The 18941-nt window shown below is 45.0% G+C and overlaps 1 pseudogene; it reads right to left on the reverse strand.

Moving 5' to 3' along the window:
• Positions 1 to 17758: 17758 nt before the first annotated feature.
• LOC135051387 (5S ribosomal RNA) lies at positions 17759 to 17878 on the reverse strand (annotated as a pseudogene).
• Positions 17879 to 18941: the final 1063 nt, after the last annotated feature.

The raw sequence follows: 18941 nt of genomic DNA on the forward strand, positions 1-18941 counted from the left end.
CCAACATACTCATACTCCAATGGGAAACAGTTAGAAAGCATGTCTTGTATACACTAGCACTACCTGATCAAGCATGGAATCCCCTTCACTGTTCCCTGCCACCAGCCAGTTTGAACACTTACCCACACAGGACACTTCAGGATGGCTGGCAGTTAATTTAATAAGGTAAAATAACTAACATGTACAGTAGCAAATACAGTACAATTATAATTTAATGAATGGGCCTTTAAAATTAATGGGTACATAGTAGTGATTTTCTAGTGATGTGCACCGGAAATTTTTAGGGTTTTGTGTTTTGGTTTAGGATTCGGTTCCGCAGCCGTGTTTTGGATTCGGACGCGTTTTGTCAAAACCTCCCTGAAAATTTTTAGTCGGATTCGGGTGTGTTTTGGATTCGGGTGTTTTTTTTTACAAAAAACCCTCAAAAACAGCTTAAATTAAAGAATTTGGGGGTCATTTTGATCCCATAGTATTATTAACCTCAATAACCATTATTTTCACTCATTTCCAGTCTATTCTGAACACCTCACAATATTATTTTTCGTTCTAAAATTTGCACCGAGGTCGCTGGATGGCTAAGCTAAGCGACCCAAGTGGCCGACACAAACACCTGGCCCATCTAGGAGTGGCACTACAGTGTCAGACAGGATGGCAGATTTAAAAAATAGTCCCCAAACAACACATGATGCAAAGAAAAAAAGAGGTGCAATGAGGTAGCTGTGTGACTAAGCTAAGCGACCCAAGTGGCCGACACAAACACCTGGCCCATCTAGGAGTTCCACTGCAGTGTCAGACAGGATGGCAGATTTAAAAAATAGTCCCCAAACAGCACATGATGCAAAGAAAAAAAGAGGTGCAAAGAGGTAGCTGTGTGGCTAAGCTAAGCGACCCAAGTGGCCGACACAAACACCTGGCCCATCTAGGAGTGGCACTGCAGTGTCAGACAGGATGGCAGATTTAAAAAATAGTCCCCAAACAGCACATGATGCAAAGAAAAAAAGAGGTGCAATGAGGTAGCTGTGTGGGTAAGCTAAGCGACCCAAGTGGCCGACACAAACACCTGGCCCATCTAGGAGTTGCACTGCAGTGTCAGACAGGATGGCAGATTTAAAAAATAGTCCCCAAACAGCACATGATGCAAAGAAAAAAAGAGGTGCAAAGAGGTAGCTGTGTGGCTTAGCTAAGCGACCCAAGTGGCCGACACAAACAACTGGCCCATCTAGGAGTGGCACTGCAGTGTCAGACAGGATGGCAGATTTAAAAAATAGTCCCCAAACAGCACATGATGAAAAGAAAAAAAGAGGTGCAATAAGGTAGCTGTGTGGCTAAGCTAAGCGACCCAAGTGGCTGACACAAACACCTGGCCCATCTAGGAGTGGCACTGCAGTTTTCTAGCGAGAGGATGAGTGCTTCCATCCTCATGTGAATCTGAACCACTAGCCATGAACATAGGCCAGGGCCTCAGACGTTCCTTGCCACTCCGTGTCGTAAATGGCATATTGGCAAGTTTACGCTTCTCATCAGACGTTTTTAATTTTGATTTTTGGGTAATTTTACTGAAATTTTGTAATATACTTGACGACACTGAGGTAGAGCAGTGGACTACTGTACTGTACTGCTATATATATACTGGTGGTCACATCAACATTCTGCACTGTCCCCTCCTACTATATACTGCGCACAACTAAAATGCAGCACAGGTATGGAATGGATGCACAGTATACTTGACGACACAGAGGTAGAGCAGTGGACTACTGTACCGTACTGCTATATATATACTGGTGGTCACAGCAACATTCTGCACTGTCCCCTCCTACTATATATACTGCGCACAACTAAAATGCAGCACAGGTATGGATGCATAGTATACTTGACGACACAGAGGTAGAGCAGTGGACTACTGTACCGTACTGCTATATATATATACTGGTGGTCACAGCAACATTCTGCACTGTCCCCTCCTACTATATACTGCGCACAACTAAAATGCAGCACAGGTATGGATGCATAGTATACTTGACGAAACAGAGGTAGAGCAGTGGACTACTGTACCGTACTGCTATATATATACTGGTGGTCACAGCAACATTCTGCACTGTCCCCTCCTACTATATACTGTGCACAACTAAAATGCTACACAGGAATGGATACATAGTATACTTGATGACACAGAGGTAGAGCAGTGGACTACTGTACCGTACTGCTATATATATACTGGTGGTCCGCAAAATTCTGCACTGTCCTCCTACTATATATACTGCACACAACTAAAATGCAGCACAGGTATGGATGGATAGTATACTTGACGACATAGAGGTAGAGCAGTGGACTACTGTACTGTACTGCTATATATATACTGGTGGTCACAGCAACATTCTGCACTGTCCCCTCCTACTATATACTGCGCACAACTAAAATGCAGCACAGGTATGGATGCATAGTATACTTGACGACACAGAGGTAGAGCAGTGGACTACTGTACCGTACTGCTATATATATACTGGTGGTCACAGCAACATTCTGCACTGTCCCCTCCTACTAAATACTGTGCACAACTAAAATGCAGCGCAGGTATGGATGCATAGTATACTTGACGACACAGAGGTAGAGCAGTGGACTACTGTACCGTACTGCTATATATATACTGGTGGTCAGCAAAATTCTGCGCTGTCCTCCTACTATATATACTGCGCACAACTAAAATGCAGCACAGGTATGGATGGATAGTATACTTGACAACACAGAGGTAGAGCAGTGGACTACTGTACCGTACTGCTATATATATACTGGTGGTCAGCAAAATTCTGCACTGTCTTCCTACTATATACTACAATGCAGCTCAGATATGGAGCATTTTTCAGGCAGAGAACGTAGATATTTTCAGCACACTGAGCACAGATATTTGCAAGCACACTGAGCACAGATATTTGCAGCACACTGAGCACAGATATTTGCAGCACACTGAACACAGAAACTGAGAGAACGCTGCATGTCCTCTCGCTATCATCTCCAATCCACGTGTGAAAATGGCGGTGACGCGCGGCTCCTTATATAGAATACGAATCTCGCGAGAATCCGACAGCGGGATGATGACGTTCGGGCGCGCTCGGGTTAACCGAGCAAGGCGGGAGGATCCGAGGCTGCCTGGGAAACGTGTAAAATGGGTGAAGTTCGGGGGTTTCGGATCCCGAGGAACCGAACCCGCTTATCACTAAACATTACTAAAGCTTACACACATATTTTTAAAAGCTATGAAATTAATTTGATGCTATCCAGTATATGGAAACAAAGATCGGTACCTAATTGTAAAATAGGGAACATAATATTGCTGCTGGACATTATTATAATGATGATGATGATGATGATGATGATAATAATAATAATAATAATAATAATAATAATTAATAACAATTTTAATTATATAGCGCTCTTTCTCCAATAGGACTCAAGGCGCTTAACAGATACATAGCATAATATAATACAGAAAAACATGAAGTACATAATGATGATCTTTTACTAATAAAGGTTCACATAGTGTCTGCAGCACTGTACAAGGGACAGACATAAAATGTAGCAGCGTTATAGAGCATAAATACAGTACAGAATATCTAGCCATAGTGTAAGTACAAAGCATACAGTAGGTATAAAACATTGCTATGACACCACGGGATAGGTGAGTGACAGGGGAATAAAAGATGACAAAATTACTCCTACAAGTAAGTGGAACAAAATGAATGGATGTATCTTCAATCAAATCACATGGCAAATAGAATAATTCAGAACAGGACATTGTGGACAGGCATGAGCATAAGACTTATGTAGAATTAGATGAGGTGATGCAGCTTAATCAAAATGCATACAGAATGAAATCAATTCAGCATAAAGTATGTCGGGGACACTTGAGGAAGACAAAGAGTAGACATAATACATAGGGTGGCGTACCCTGCCCTTCAATGTCACAAAGGGGCCTAATTATTAATTAGCACTGTAGAGATGTGCGGCAGGCACTTTTCGTGTTTTGTGTTTTGGTTTTGGTTCTGGTTCCATGCTCGTGTTTTGGATCTGGATTGGTTTTGCCAAAACCACCCTGCAGCTGCAAAATCTTAGGATGCAGACAATAGATACGCCAATTGTGCATCTTTGTATGCACACTGGCAGATCACGCCTCAGCCAGTGAGAATCTTGATAAGATGCCCATTAGCTGCGGCATTACCATATAGCTGAGATAAAAGTTGCAGCCACTACACTAAAGCGTCCACCTCTGAAGTAGGCCCACTGTGGTTAGCTGTGACATACTGTATAAACAATGATTTCTGTATTGTATAGCCACCACCAGGTTGGTATTGTATGTCAGTAATTGGGATGCTCTCTAAACTGTATGTTTGCTACTAACAGGTCTCGCCCCCGTTGGCAAACTTCTTTACTGAGGGGAAACGAGACGAATGGGCTCCACACTTCTGGTCATACCAAGCCTCCAGTCCAGTCTGTGATTGTTGGGAGTTGGCCTGTCCCAACCCAATTCTCTGAGGCTTACAAATATTCCACAGTAGAAGCATCTTATGTGCTATAGCAGCTCTTGTACAGTCCATTTGTGGCTGGTAGAACATTGAAATTTGTCCAGATACATTGGACCAGTTCATTCATCAACTGCGCTCTCTGTTGTGTATGGGTCTCACTTGGGTAATCCTACAATACTAAATACTCCAAACATGGGGTGTCTACTACCCTTCCTGCAGTCAGGCCCAGCGACAGGGGGGTCAAAGGGGACACCGGTACTGGGCCATGGAATTCAGAGGGGCCGTAGAGGATCAGGGACTTAAAAATGGGGTAGCTGCACCTATTGATAATTTTTAAACAGCACGCTAATTAATTAAATAAATAATTAATTAACCAGCACCCCCTACTTGGCCTGGTCCCACATAAAGTTTATGTGTGTGTAAGTAGGGGTGTTTTTGTAGGAGGTTGGAGGCCGAATTTGGTTGAGGGGGGCCCCAGAGATATCAGTGTACCGGGCCCCAAGATTTCTGTTGCCGGCCCTGACGGCAGTACCACTGGACTTATACACAGCACCACTACAATGGACTGGACTTATACAGCAGCACTGGACATACTGTATGGCAACAGAGGACACCACCACTGATGCAGCACAACACAGCACCACTGGACTGGACTTATACAGCAACACTGGACATATGGCATCAGAGGACACCACCACTGTGACTGGACTGAAGCAGCACAAGACACCACCACTGAACTGATGCAGCACAACACAGCACCACTAGACTGGACTTATACAGCAGCACTGGACATATGGTAGCAGAGGACACCACTATTGAGACTGGACTGATGCAGCACAAGACACTACCACTGTGCTGATGCAGGACAACACAGCACCACTGCAGTGGACTTATACAGCTACACTGGACATATGGCAGTTGAGGACACCACCACTGTGACTGGACTGATGCAGCATAACACACTACACTGGAAAGAGCAGCACAAGACACTTTCCCTCCCGCACAGACACTGAGGACGGAGACACGTCCTCTTGTTACACTCTCTGGGACTGGAGTGAAAATGGCGGCAACATGCGGCTCCTTATATGGAAACCAAACCCTGTGAGAATCTGACAGTGGGATGATGACGTTTTGCCTCATTCTGGTTCAGGCGGGAAAACCTGAGCCGGGCTTGGATTCGGGCTCGGGTGGTGAAATTCGGGGGGTTCGTTTCTCAGGGAACCGAACCCGCTCATCTGTAATTACCAGGTTTTAGACCCTATAACTATAATTTCTTATAGCTGCTTATTGCGACAAGAAATTATTACCTACAATGTTACCTAAAAAAAATGCAGGGACTGGCTCTGATAGGAATGCTCCTGCACATGTGTAAGTGAGTAGTGCTGGAGGGGAATCTTATGGATTCCCTTCCAGTTAACTTTGTGTAATGAAGCCCATAGGTCTCAACAGCTAATGCCATCTGAAGATAGTGTTAGCTGTTGGGGCCAAGCTCTGGAATTATTTGTATTCTGGAGCTTGGTAAAATCACCAATTAACAAGCCAACATAGTAACCTACAGTATGGGGCTGGAGTAGATATCGGTCCCTCAAGTAACCTCTAGGAGATACACTCCTTTTGTGGGGATCGACCAAAAAACGTCTGTTTTGGGGGAATTCAAGCAAAATACCATTGGTAAACATTAGGGATGTGCACCTGAAATTGTTTTGGTTTTGGGTTCGGTTCCGTGGCCGTGTTTTTGGTTCGAACGCGTTTTGGCAAAACCTCACCGAATTTTTTTTGTCGGATTCGGGTGTGTTTTGGATTCGGGTGTTTTTTTACAAAAAACCCTAAAAAACAGCTTAAATCATAGAATTTGGGGGTCATTTTGATCCCATAGTATTATTAACCTCAATAACCATAATTTCCACTCATTTTCAGTTTATTCTGAACACCTCACACCTCACAATATTATTTTTAGTCCTAAAATTTGCACCGAGGTCGCTGGATGGCTAAGCTAAGCGACACAAGTGGCCGACACAAACACCTGGCCCATCTAGGAGTGGCACTGCAGTGTCAGGCAGGATGGCCCTTCCAAAAAATACTCCCCAAACAGCACATGACGCAAAGAAAAAAAGAGGCGCAATGAGGTAGCTGTGTGAGTAAGCTAAGCGACCCTAGTGGCCGACACAAACACCTGGCCCATCTAGGAGTGGCACTGCAGTATCAGGCAGGATGGCCCTTCCAAAAAATACTCCCCAAACAGCACATGACGCAAAGAAGAAAAAAAAGAGGCGCAATGAGGTAGCTGTGTGAGTAAGATAAGCGACCCAAGTGGCCGACACAAACACCTGGCCCATCTAGGAGTGGCACTGCAGTGTCAGGCAGGATGGCCCTTCCAAAAACTACTCCCCAAACAGCACATGACGCAAAGAAAAATGAAAGAAAAAAGAGGTGCAAGATGGAATTGTCCTTGGGCCCTCCCACCCTCCCTTATGTTGTATAAACAGGACATGCACACTTTAACCAACCCATCATTTCAGCGACAGGGTCTGCCACACGACTGTGACTGAAATGACTGGTTGGTTTGGGCCCCCACCAAAAAAGAAGCAATCAATCTCTCCTTGCACAAACTGGCTCTACAGAGGCAAGATGTCCACCTCATCAACATCGTCCGATTCATCACCCCTTTCACTGTGTACATCCCCCTCCTCACAGATTATTAATTCGTCCCCACTGGAATCCACCATCTCAGATCCCCGTGTACTTTCTAGAGGCAATTGCTGCTGGTGAATGTCTCCATGGAGTAATTGATTATAATTCATTTTAATGAACAGCATCTTCTCCACATTTTCTGGAAGTAACCTCGCACGCCGATTGCTGACAAGGTGAGCGGCGGCACTAAACACTCTTTTGGAGTACACACTGGAGGGAGGGCAACTTAGGTAGAATAAAGCCAGTTTGTGCAAGGGCCTCCAAATTGCCTCTTTTCCCTGCCAGTATACGTACGGACTGTCTGACGTGCCTACTTGGATGCGGTCACTCATATAATCCTCCACCATTCTTTCAATGGTGAATCATATGCAGTGACAGTAGACGACATGTCAGTAATCGTTGGCAGGTCCTTCAGTCCGGACCAGATGTCAGCATCAGCAGTCGCTCCAGACTGCCCTGCATCACCGCCAGCGGGTGGGCTCGGAATTCGTAGCCTTTTCCTCGCACCCCCAGTTGTGGGAGAATGTTAAGGAGGAGATGTTGACAGGTCGCGTTCCGCTTGACTTGACAATTTTCTCACCAGCAGTTCTTTGAACCCCTGAAGACTTGTGTCTGCCGGAAAGAGAGATCCAACGTAGGTTTTAAATCTAGGATCGAGCACGGTGGCCAAAATGTAGTGCTCTGATTTCAACAGATTGACCACCCGTGAATCCTTGTTAAGCGAATGAAGGGCTCCATCCACAAGTCCCACATGCCTAGCGGAATCGCTCTGTTTTAGCTCCTCCTTCAATGTCTCCAGCTTCTTCTGCAAAAGCCTGATGAGGGGAATGACCTGACTCAGGCTGGCAGTGTCTGAACTGACTTCACGTGTGGCAAGTTCAAAGGGCAGCAGAACCTTGCACAACGTTGAAATCATTCTCCACTGCGCTTGAGACAGGTGCATTCCACCTCCTTTGCCTATATCGTGGCCAGATGTATAGGCTTGAATGGCCTTTTGCTGCTCCTCCATCCTCTGAAGCATATAGAGGGTTGAATTCCACCTCGTTACCACCTCTTGCTTCAGATGATGGCAGGGCAGGTTCAGGTTTTTTTGGTGGTGCTCCAGTCTTCTGTACGCGGTGCCTGCACGCCGAAAGTGGCCCGCAATTCTTCTGGCCACCGACAGCATCTCTTGCACGCCCCTGTCATTTTTTAAATAATTCTGCACCACCAAATTCAAGGTATGTGCAAAACATGGGACGTGCTGGAATTTGCCCAGATGTAATGCGCGCACAATATTGCTGGCGTTGTCCGATGTCACAAATCCCCAGGAGAGTCCAATTGGGGTAAGCCATTCTGCGATGATCTTCCTCAGTTGCCGTAAGAGGTTTTCAGCTGTGTGCGTATTCTGGAAAGCGGTGATACAAAGCGTAGCCTGCCTAGGAACGAGTTGGCGTTTGCGAGATCCTGCTACTGGTGCCGCCGCTGCTGTTCTTGCAGCGGGAGGCAATACATCTACCCAGTGGGCTGTCACAGTCATGTAGTCCTGAGTCTGCCCTGCTCCACTTGTCCACATGTCCGTGGTTAAGTGGACATTGGGTACAACTGCATTTTTTAGGACACTGGTGAGTCTTTTTCTGACGTCCGTGTACATTCTCGGTATCGCCTGCCTAGAGAAGTGGAACCTAGATGGTATTTGGTAACGGGGGCACACTGCCTCAATAAATTGTCTAGTTCCCTGTGAACTAACGGCGGATACCGGATGCACGTCTAACACCAACATAGTTGTCAAGGCCTCAGTTATCCGCTTTGCAGCAGGATGACTGCTGTGATATTTCATCTTCCTCGCAAAGGACTGTTGGACAGTCAATTGCTTACTGGAAGTAGTACAAGTGGTCTTCCGACTTCCCCTCTGGGATGACGATCGACTCCCAGCAGCAACAACAGCAGTGCCAGCAGCAGTAGGCATTACACTCAAGGATGCATCGGAGGAATCCCAGGCAGGAGAGGAATCGTCAGACTTGCCAGTGACATGGCCTGCAGGACTATTGGCTTTCCTGGGTAAGGAGGAAATTGACACTGAGGGAGTTGGTGGTGTGGTTTGCGCGAGCTTGGTTACAAGAGGAAGGGATTTACTGGTCAGTGGACTGCTTCCGCTGTCGCCCAAAGTTTTTGAACTTGTCACTGACTTATTATGAATGCGCTGCAGGTGATGTATAAGGGAGGATGTTCCGAGGTGGTTAACGTCCTTACCCCTACTTATTACAGCTTGACAAAGGCAACACACGGCTTGACACCTGTTGTCCGCATTTCTGTTGAAATACTTCCACACTGAAGAGCTGATTTTTTTGGTATTTTCACCAGGCATGTCAATGGCCATATTCCTCCCACGGACAACAGGTGTCTCCCCGGGTGCCTGACTTAAACAAACCACCTCACCATCAGAATCCTCCTTGTCAATTTCCTCCCCAGCCCAAGCAACACCCATATCCTCATCCTGGTGTACTTCAACACTGACATCTTCAATTTCACTATCAGGAACTGGACTGCGGGTGCTCCTTTCAACACTTGCAGGGGGCGTGCAAATGGTGGAAGGCGCAAGCTCTTCCCGTCCAGTGTTGGGAAGGTCAGGCATCGCAACCGACACAATTGGACTCTCCTTTGGGATTTGGGATTTCGAAGAACGCACAGTTCTTTGCTGTGCTTTTGCCGCAAGTCTTTTCTTTTTTCTAGCGAGAGGATGAGTGCTTCCATCCTTATGTGAAGCTGAACCACTAGCCATGAACATAGGCCAGGGCCTCAGCCATTCCTTGCCACTCCGTGTCGTAAATGGCATATTGGCAAGTTTACGCTTCTCCTCAGACGCTTTTAATTTTGATTTTTGGGTCATTTTTTTACTGATCTTTTGTGTTTTGGATTTTACATGCTCTGTACTATGACATTGGGCATCGGCCTTGGCAGATGACGTAGATGGCATTTCATCGTCTCGGCCATGACTAGTGGCAGCAGCTTCAGCACGAGGTGGAAGTGGATCTTGATCTTTCCCTATTTTTTTAACCTCCACATTTTTGTTCTCCATATTTTGCGCACAACTAAAAGCCACCACAGGTATACAATGTAGATGGATGGATAGTATAGTATTACTTATACTTATGGACGACGACTGACGACACAGAGGTAGGTACAGCCGTGGCCTACCGTACTGCTGCTTAGTGCTTATATATATGATATACTGTATAACGGACCTGGTGGACACTGTCAGCAGACTGCTAAACAAACTAGTATGAAGAAAGAAAAAAAAAACACCACAGGTATACAATGTAGATGGATGGATAGTATAGTATTACTTATACTTGTGGACGACGAGTGCACTGACGACACAGAGGTAGGTACAGCCGTGGCCTACCGTACTGCTGCTTAGTGCTTATATATATGATATACTGTATAACGGACCTGGTGGACACTGTCAGCAGACTGCTAAACAAACTAGTATGAAGAAAGAAAAAAAAACACCACAGGTATACAATGTAGATGGATGGATAGTATAGTATTACTTATACTTATGGACGACGAGTGCACTGACGACACAGAGGTAGGTACAGCCGTGGCCTACCGTACTGCTGCTTAGTGCTTATATATATGATATACTGTATAACGGACCTGGTGGACACTGTCAGCAGACTGCTAAACAAACTAGTATGAAGAAAGAATAAAAAAACACCACAGGTATACAATGTAGATGGATGGATAGTATAGTATTACTTATACTTATGGACGACGAGTGACGACACAGAGGTAGGTACAGCCGTGGCCTACCGTACTGCTGCTTAGTGCTTATATATATGATATTATACTGTATAACGGACCTGGTGGACAGTGTCAGCAGACTGCTAAACTAGTATGAAGAAAGAAAAAAAAAACACCACGGGTATACAATGTAGATGGATGGATAGTATAGTATTACTTATACTTATGGACGACGACTGACGACACAGAGGTAGGTACAGCCGTGGCCTACCGTACTGCTGCTTAGTGCTTATATATATGATATACTGTATAACGGACCTGGTGGACACTGTCAGCAGACTGCTAAACAAACTAGTATGAAGAAAGAAAAAAAAACACCACAGGTATACAATGTAGATGGATGGATAGTATAGTATTACTTATACTTATGGACGACGACTGACGACACAGAGGTAGGTACAGCCGTGGCCTACCGTACTGCTGCTTAGTGCTTATATATATGATATACTGTATAACGGACCTGGTGGACACTGTCAGCAGACTGCTAAACAAACTAGTATGAAGAAAGAAAAAAAAAACACCACAGGTATACAATGTAGATGGATGGATAGTATAATATTACTTATACTTATGGACGACGAGTGACGACACAGAGGTAGGTACAGCCGTGGCCTACCGTACTGCTGCTTAGTGCTTATATATATGATATTATACTGTATAACGGACCTGGTGGACAGTGTCAGCAGACTTCTAAACTAGTATGAAGAAAGAATAAAAAAACACCACAGGTATACAATGTAGATGGATGGATAGTATAGTATTACTTATACTTATGGACGACGAGTGACGACACAGAGGTAGGTACAGCCGTGGCCTACCGTACTGCTGCTTAGTGCTTATATATATGATATTATACTGTATAACGGACCTGGTGGACAGTGTCAGCAGACTGCTAAACTAGTATGAAGAAAGAAAAAAAAAACACCACATGTATACAATGTAGATGGATGGATAGTATAGTATTACTTATACTTATGGACGACGACTGACGACACAGAGGTAGGTACAGCCGTGGCCTACCGTACTGCTGCTTAGTGCTTATATATATGATATACTGTATAACGGACCTGGTGGACACTGTCAGCAGACTGCTAAACTAGTATGAAGAAAGAAAAAAAAAACACCACAGGTATACAATGTAGATGGATGGATAGTATAGTATTACTTATACTTATGGACGACGAGTGACGACACAGAGGTAGGTACAGCCGTGGCCTACCGTACTGCTGCTTAGTGCTTATATATATGATATACTGTATAACGGACCTGGTGGACACTGTCAGCAGACTGCTAAACAAACTAGTATGACTATGAAGAAAGAAAAAAAAAACACCACAGGTATGCAATGTAGATGGATGGATAGTATAGTATTACTTATACTTATGGACGACGAGTGCACTGACGACACAGAGGTAGGTACAGCCGTGGCCTACCGTACTGCTGCTTAGTGCTTAATTATATATATAATATACTGTATAACGGACCTGGTGGACACTGTCAGCAGACTGCTAAACAAACTAGCATGAAGAAAGAAAAAAAAACACCACAGTGTTTTTCAGGCAGACAAACGTATACTGGACTGGTGGTCACTGTCAGCAAAACTGTGCACTGTACTCCTGCTATAACTGCTCCCCAGTCCCCACAATTAGGCAGTGTGAGCAGTGCACTCAGCACAGATATATCATGCAGCAGTGCAGCACACTGAGTGAGCACAGATATGGTGGAGCGTTTTTTTTCAGGCAGAGAAACAACGGATTAAACTCAAAACCCTGCACTCTACTCCCTAACAGCTGCTCCCCGTCCCCAATCCTCCCCACAATTAAAACTAAGTCACTCAGTTTTTTTTTTTTTTCTAATACAACGGAGAGGACGCCAGCCACGTCCTCTCCCTATCAATCTCAATGCACGTGTGAAAAATGGCGGCGACGCGCGGCTCCTTATATAGAATCCGAGTCTCGCGAGAATCCGACAGCGGGATGATGACGTTCGGGCGCGCTCGGGTTAACCGAGCAAGGCGGGAGGATCCGAGTCGCTCGGACCCGTGTAAAAAAAAGGTGAAGTTCGGGCGGGTTCGGATTCCGAGGAACCGAACCCGTTCATCACTAGTAAACATGTAGTTTGGTAAATATGCCCCTTTGGTAAATATGGAGGTAATGACTATAGCCTGGTGGTAACTATCATGTATCACAGCATATCACAGACATATATTATAATGTATAATTTGCAATATTTATAAACAATGCTGCATCGGCAGTTATTCTACCCAAATACTGTGAGCAGCAGGATGGCAGAACCCAAGGGGTGGGTGCTGTTGTAGGCAGTATGGAGGAGATGATGGTATAAGTGAGGGAAGGAAAAGCACACGAGGGACCTGCTTGTGAGAGATTACAGTCTAAAGGGTCAAAGACAATGATTAGGATGACAACTGAAAGGCTTTGATATAGAAGTTGGTCTTGAAAGCCTGCTTGAAGTTTTGTAGAGAGTTGCGGAGCCTGATAGGGAGAGAGAGAGAGAGAGAGAGAGAGAGAGTTCCAGTGGTAGGGAGCAGCACAGACAAACAGGTATATTCAATAGCTGTCAGATTTGATCCGACTGTCGGAAACTGGGGCCTTTCCAACAAAGTTTGTCGTATTCCCACTGTCGGATTGAATATGACTATTCAAAACCCCAGTTTCCGACAGCAAACTTGTCAGAACGGTTCCTTTCCGACTGTCGGATTGCTGTAATGAGTAGTAAATGGCAATCCGACAGCTTTCCCACAGAACTCTATTCAATAGAAGATTGTCAGAAACCTTTCAGTGTTTTTTTTTTATGTGGATTCCGACAGTCTGTTTCCGACAATTTTTTTAGGTGGAAACAGTGCACAGATTATTAAAAAAACAAAAATGTGTTTGTTTTTTTTACTTGTTATGCATATTTATGTATATCTAAAGGATATATATCATTTTTTTTTTTTTTACAGACACCATTGTGATGTTCATGATCCAGGCAAGTGTGGAGGAGGTAAGTGATCTTCAGGATGGTGATCAGCAAATAGCTCCATTGGGTGAGTCGGTGCGTGTGTCATTTCCGCGTCCACGCCAGTATCGTACTAGACGTGTACTGGAGGATCTGTCTGAGGCTGAGGTGATACAATGTTATCGCTTATCAGCTCGGGAAATATACTCACTGTACGATCTGTTGGAGCCAGACCTGGAACCTCGGGAATGGAAGAATCGCGCAGTCAGTGGTTTCCAGAAACTGCTGGCTATGTTGCATTTTTTTGGCGTCAGGTACATTCCAGCCTACTTTGTCACAAACATGCGGTTTTTCATGGCCAATACTGTCACTCTGTATTATTCAGGTCATTAAGGCATGCCACAAATTAACTGCCCTCATCTTATATCACCCTTTCCATCTGTGCCTCTACTCCTCACCATATCTATGTATCTACCTCTCATCTTACCAGTGCCTCAAACCTTCCCCCCTCCCCTACCCTACCCCAATTGGTGACAGGCTACTGCTGATCAGGGACAGGCTGCTTTTGATCATGAACGTGGTGTCTCGGAGAATAATTCTTAGTGCAGTGCCACTGAAAAGGTTTGGTCCCTCTGAGTGCAATGCCACTATATATAATATACACACTAGTATAATGGCTGGGCCTATTCATGTCTCTGCCTCCTTCACAAATCTCAAATACTTACATCATTCACGGCATTCCAGACATATTTAAGGGTACTACTGTGTCATGTTATGTGAGTAAGGGGCACTTCAATGCTGTGTAATGTGAGTAGCAGGGACTACTGTGTGGCGTAACGCAGAATAGTGGACACTAGTTTGTGGTGTAATATGAATAAGGTTGTACTACTGTATTGCGTAATTTGAATTGGTACTAATGTGTGGACACGCCCTAATCCCATGAGGCCACACTACTTTATTTTTGGCGCTGCACCATACTTATTTAGAATACAGGGGGGGTGCCAGTCCCTTACTTTGCCAGGGGCTCTCAGACCCCTAGATAAACCCCTGGAACACGTCTCCTGCTGAATGTGACGTTGACTCTACCCTCTTCTACCCTGACGGCTTAATTGTGATGTGGACATTCCCACTGCGGTGTGACCAGGAGTACCCTTCAGGTGAGATGCTGCACCTTAATCCACCAATGATGTGACACATGTGTTTGTTCCAATGCTGTGTACCTAGGCCCCTGTATTGCTGCAGGATAGAAGACACCCTGTTATACCTTTTTATTTAAAACTCTTTTCTCTTCCACAGGTTTCTCTGGGATGCTCTGGAAGACCTGGAACACATCTCCCACTGAAGGTGACGTTGACTCTCCCCCCTTTTACCCTGACGGCCTACTTGTGATGTGGACCCCCCCCCCCCCCCCCCCGCCCCCACTGTGGTTTGACCAGGAGTACCCTTCAGGTGAGATGCTGCACCTTAATCCACCAATGATGTGACACATGTGTTTGTACCAATGCTGTGTTCCCAGGCCCCTGTATTGCTGCAGGATAGAAGACACCCTGTTATACCTTTTTATTTAAAACTCTTTTCTCGTCCACAGGTTCCTCTGGGATGTTCTTGCAGTCCTGGGACACGTCTCCCACTGAATGTGGCATTGACTCTGCCCCCTTCTACCCTGACGGCCTACTTCTGATGTGGACCCATTACTGCGGTGTGACCAGGAGTACCCTTCAGGTAAGATGCTGCACCCCAAATGTGAAATGTTGTGACACTTGAATTTTTATTTTTTTTAACCAATGTGGCACACCTGAGGCCCCACTTTTGCTGTTGGATAGAAAAAAAGCTGCAATACCTTTTTATTAAATACACGTTTCTCTTCCGCGGGTTTCTCTGGAATGTTCTTAAAGACCTTGAACACGTCTCCAGCTGAATGTTGTGTTGACTGTTCCCCACTTCTTCCCTGACAGCACACTGAAGATGTGCCCCCCCCCCCCCCCCACCACCACCACCACTATGGTGTGACCAGCAGTGCCCTTCAGGTGAGATGCTGGACCTTAACCCACCAATGTTGGGACAATTGTGTTTTTAAAATTACCCCTGCTGCGTTCCTGGGCCCCTATTTGGAAAGTGGAATGAAACATACTGTTATACCTTGTCATTAAACATTTTTCTCTTCCATAGGTTTCCCCTGGATGTTCTTGAAGACCCTAAACCCCTCTACAGTGGAAAGTGGCGCTGACACCCCCCTTCTACAATGACTGCTTACTAGCAATGTGGCCCCCCGTGTCGTGCTGTGTTGCCCACTATTGTGTCCTAACACTACTTGTAACACCCCAAAATCAATTTAGTTTTACAGTAAAGAACACACCATTTATTGAAATATTTAAAATGTATTGATTATAGAAAGTTTAACAATCTATTTTGAATTTAAAAATAAAACTTGAAAACTTTATTCTTTTGGTGTGATCCTTGTACTTGATAGACAATTACGTTTGTAATTGAGTAGAATACCTGAAACAAATAGAAAAAAAAACATAAGTTCCTTGAATGTTAAGGTCATGGTTCACAAAACATATCACTCTAGCTGTTGTGGAACTACACAGCCTAGCACTCCCTGCCACCTGGTGGCAGAGAATTTGGAAGGTGAAGTCCTGCAAGAGCCTCAAGCAGGGATGGGGAACCTAAGGCCCTCTAGCTGTTGTGGCACTACACAGCCCAGCACTCCCTGCCTCCTGGTGGCAGAGAATGCTGGAAGGTGAAGTCCTACAAAAGCCTCGAGCAGGGATGGGGAACCATTAGGCCCTCTAGCTGTTGTGGAACTACACAGCCCAGCACACCCTGCCACCTGGTGGCACGGAATGCTGGAAGGTGAAGTGCTACAAGAGCCTAGAGCAGGGATGGGGAACCATTAGGCCCTCTAGCTATTGTGGAACTACACAGCACAGCACTCCCTGCAACCTGGTGGCACAGAATGCTGGAAGGTGAAGTCCCACAAGAGCCTAGAGCAGGGATGGGGAACCATTAGGCCCTCTAGCTGTTGTGGAACTACACAGCCCAGCATGCCTTTGCAACAGTGTTGCTTATTGGACATGGTAAAACTGTTGCTGGGCATGCTGGTATGTGTAGTTCCACAACAGCTAGCGGGCCGAGGGATCCCCTTCCCTAAACTATGCCATGAGACTGCTACCTGTAGCTCTCCTGCTGCTGTGGAACTGCACATCCCAGCATGCCCTGCCACAGTTTTGATATTAAGACACGCTAAAACTGAGGAAGGGCGTGCTGGGATGTGTAATTCCACAGCAGCAGGAGAGCCGCAGGTAGTAGTCCCATGGCCTAGTGCAGTCCTCACCTCGGTCCACAAGTACCCCCAACAGTTCATGTTTTCCAGGTCTCCTCACAAGTTTAGAAAAACCAAAACAGAGAAGTGTTGGAAAGTAGACTCTCTTTTGGGAGCACTCTAATTCAGAGGGTAACATTGTAACATGTTGATACTGATAAAAACATTTTTAATAGGTAACTCATAAAATAGGATTCAAGGAGTATCTGCGTATGAATATAGAAGCTTCGCGAAAATATGAAAAAGATTATAAATCATGCGTGATATCCATATCACAATCTACCAGTTGCCGGAAATTAATAGCTGTGGTACCAGAATTAATTAAACATTGCACATTGAAACTCATGTAATATATGACCATCATTTATTCTGCAGATATCCATTATGGATTATTATAAATGCAGAGAATTAAATCATTGGTCATGTGAGAATCGAGTACCCAATAGTATATGTATAAGTGACACTGTGTTGGGGAGTCAATTTGTTGCAGTACCAGGGTGTTCAGAGGTGGTCTCCCATCCTAGTACTAACCCGGCCTTTCACTGCTTAGCTTCCAAGGTCAGAAGAGATTGGGCATCTCCAGTGAGGTATGACCGCAAATATTGTACTCACCCTCTTGAGTCACCCAGGTATGTGCAGCCACCTGGTTTAGTCGCCATGTTGTTTTCTTCTTGTAGACATATCAGCCACAAAAGAAATACAAGCATGAGTGATGGCCTGTTATGTGGGAAAAAAATGTGGGACGTCCTGTGATCAAGCTTACTATGCGAAACGTACGTCAGGAAGGAAGGATTGCGATCACGTGATGCGCACACGTGACCGCACCAGCTGGAATCCCTAGAATGGTCACCAGGCAACGGCCGCGAAGCTCCGGTTCTCGGACGGTGAGACTCCGGCCACACGCCGCTGTAGCCCCCGGAGCCCAGGCACGGCGACAAGCGGGTCCCTCAGCGACGGCACCAATACTGGAGTTGGTATCGTATACCTTGCACCCCGTTTTTGTGAACTGCACCTAAATAACGCAGCTTGTCAGCACAGATTTTTTGAGCAACCAGCAGCCATTAGAGCACTGTATGCATGGTCAATAACCATGTATACCAACAATTGAAACAATAGAGATACTTTATTTCCAACTATAGCTACTTTGTCACTTTTATATCATGGTTAAGAGCACCACTGGATAAACTGTCCCAGCCAGCAATACAATAAGGACCTAATTGCCTTTATCTTTCCACCATTAAGGTATATAATGCTGGGATAATTTATACTTGCTACAAACAACAATAGTAAGTTATTATCAACATCACTGGTATTATTGTTAGTCTCTTTCCTGAAATTGATCTCATTCATTCAATAACTGCATATTCCAGCAAATGCTCTGAACTGTAGTGCTCATCAGGTTCAACTATTCAAAAACTGTGCAAGTTTTTTACAACACCAGCAGTGATCTGCTGGCAAGCACTTAGTCAAAGCCTGCTTTCCCATAACAACGCAGGTACTGGCTACAGGTTCCAGGCACTAGGCATAAACAACATTTTAGTAATTGTCTGGTTTAGTGCATAGGGGTGAATAACCACATCTCATTATTTTGAAAATTTACTGCTACACTTGCAGTCTGTGCAGTATAATTATATTTTGCACTTATAAATTGGTTTACCCTGATA

The sequence above is a fragment of the Pseudophryne corroboree genome, chromosome 2, assembly GCF_028390025.1.
Source record: "Pseudophryne corroboree isolate aPseCor3 chromosome 2, aPseCor3.hap2, whole genome shotgun sequence".
NCBI lineage: Eukaryota > Metazoa > Chordata > Amphibia > Anura > Myobatrachidae > Pseudophryne > Pseudophryne corroboree.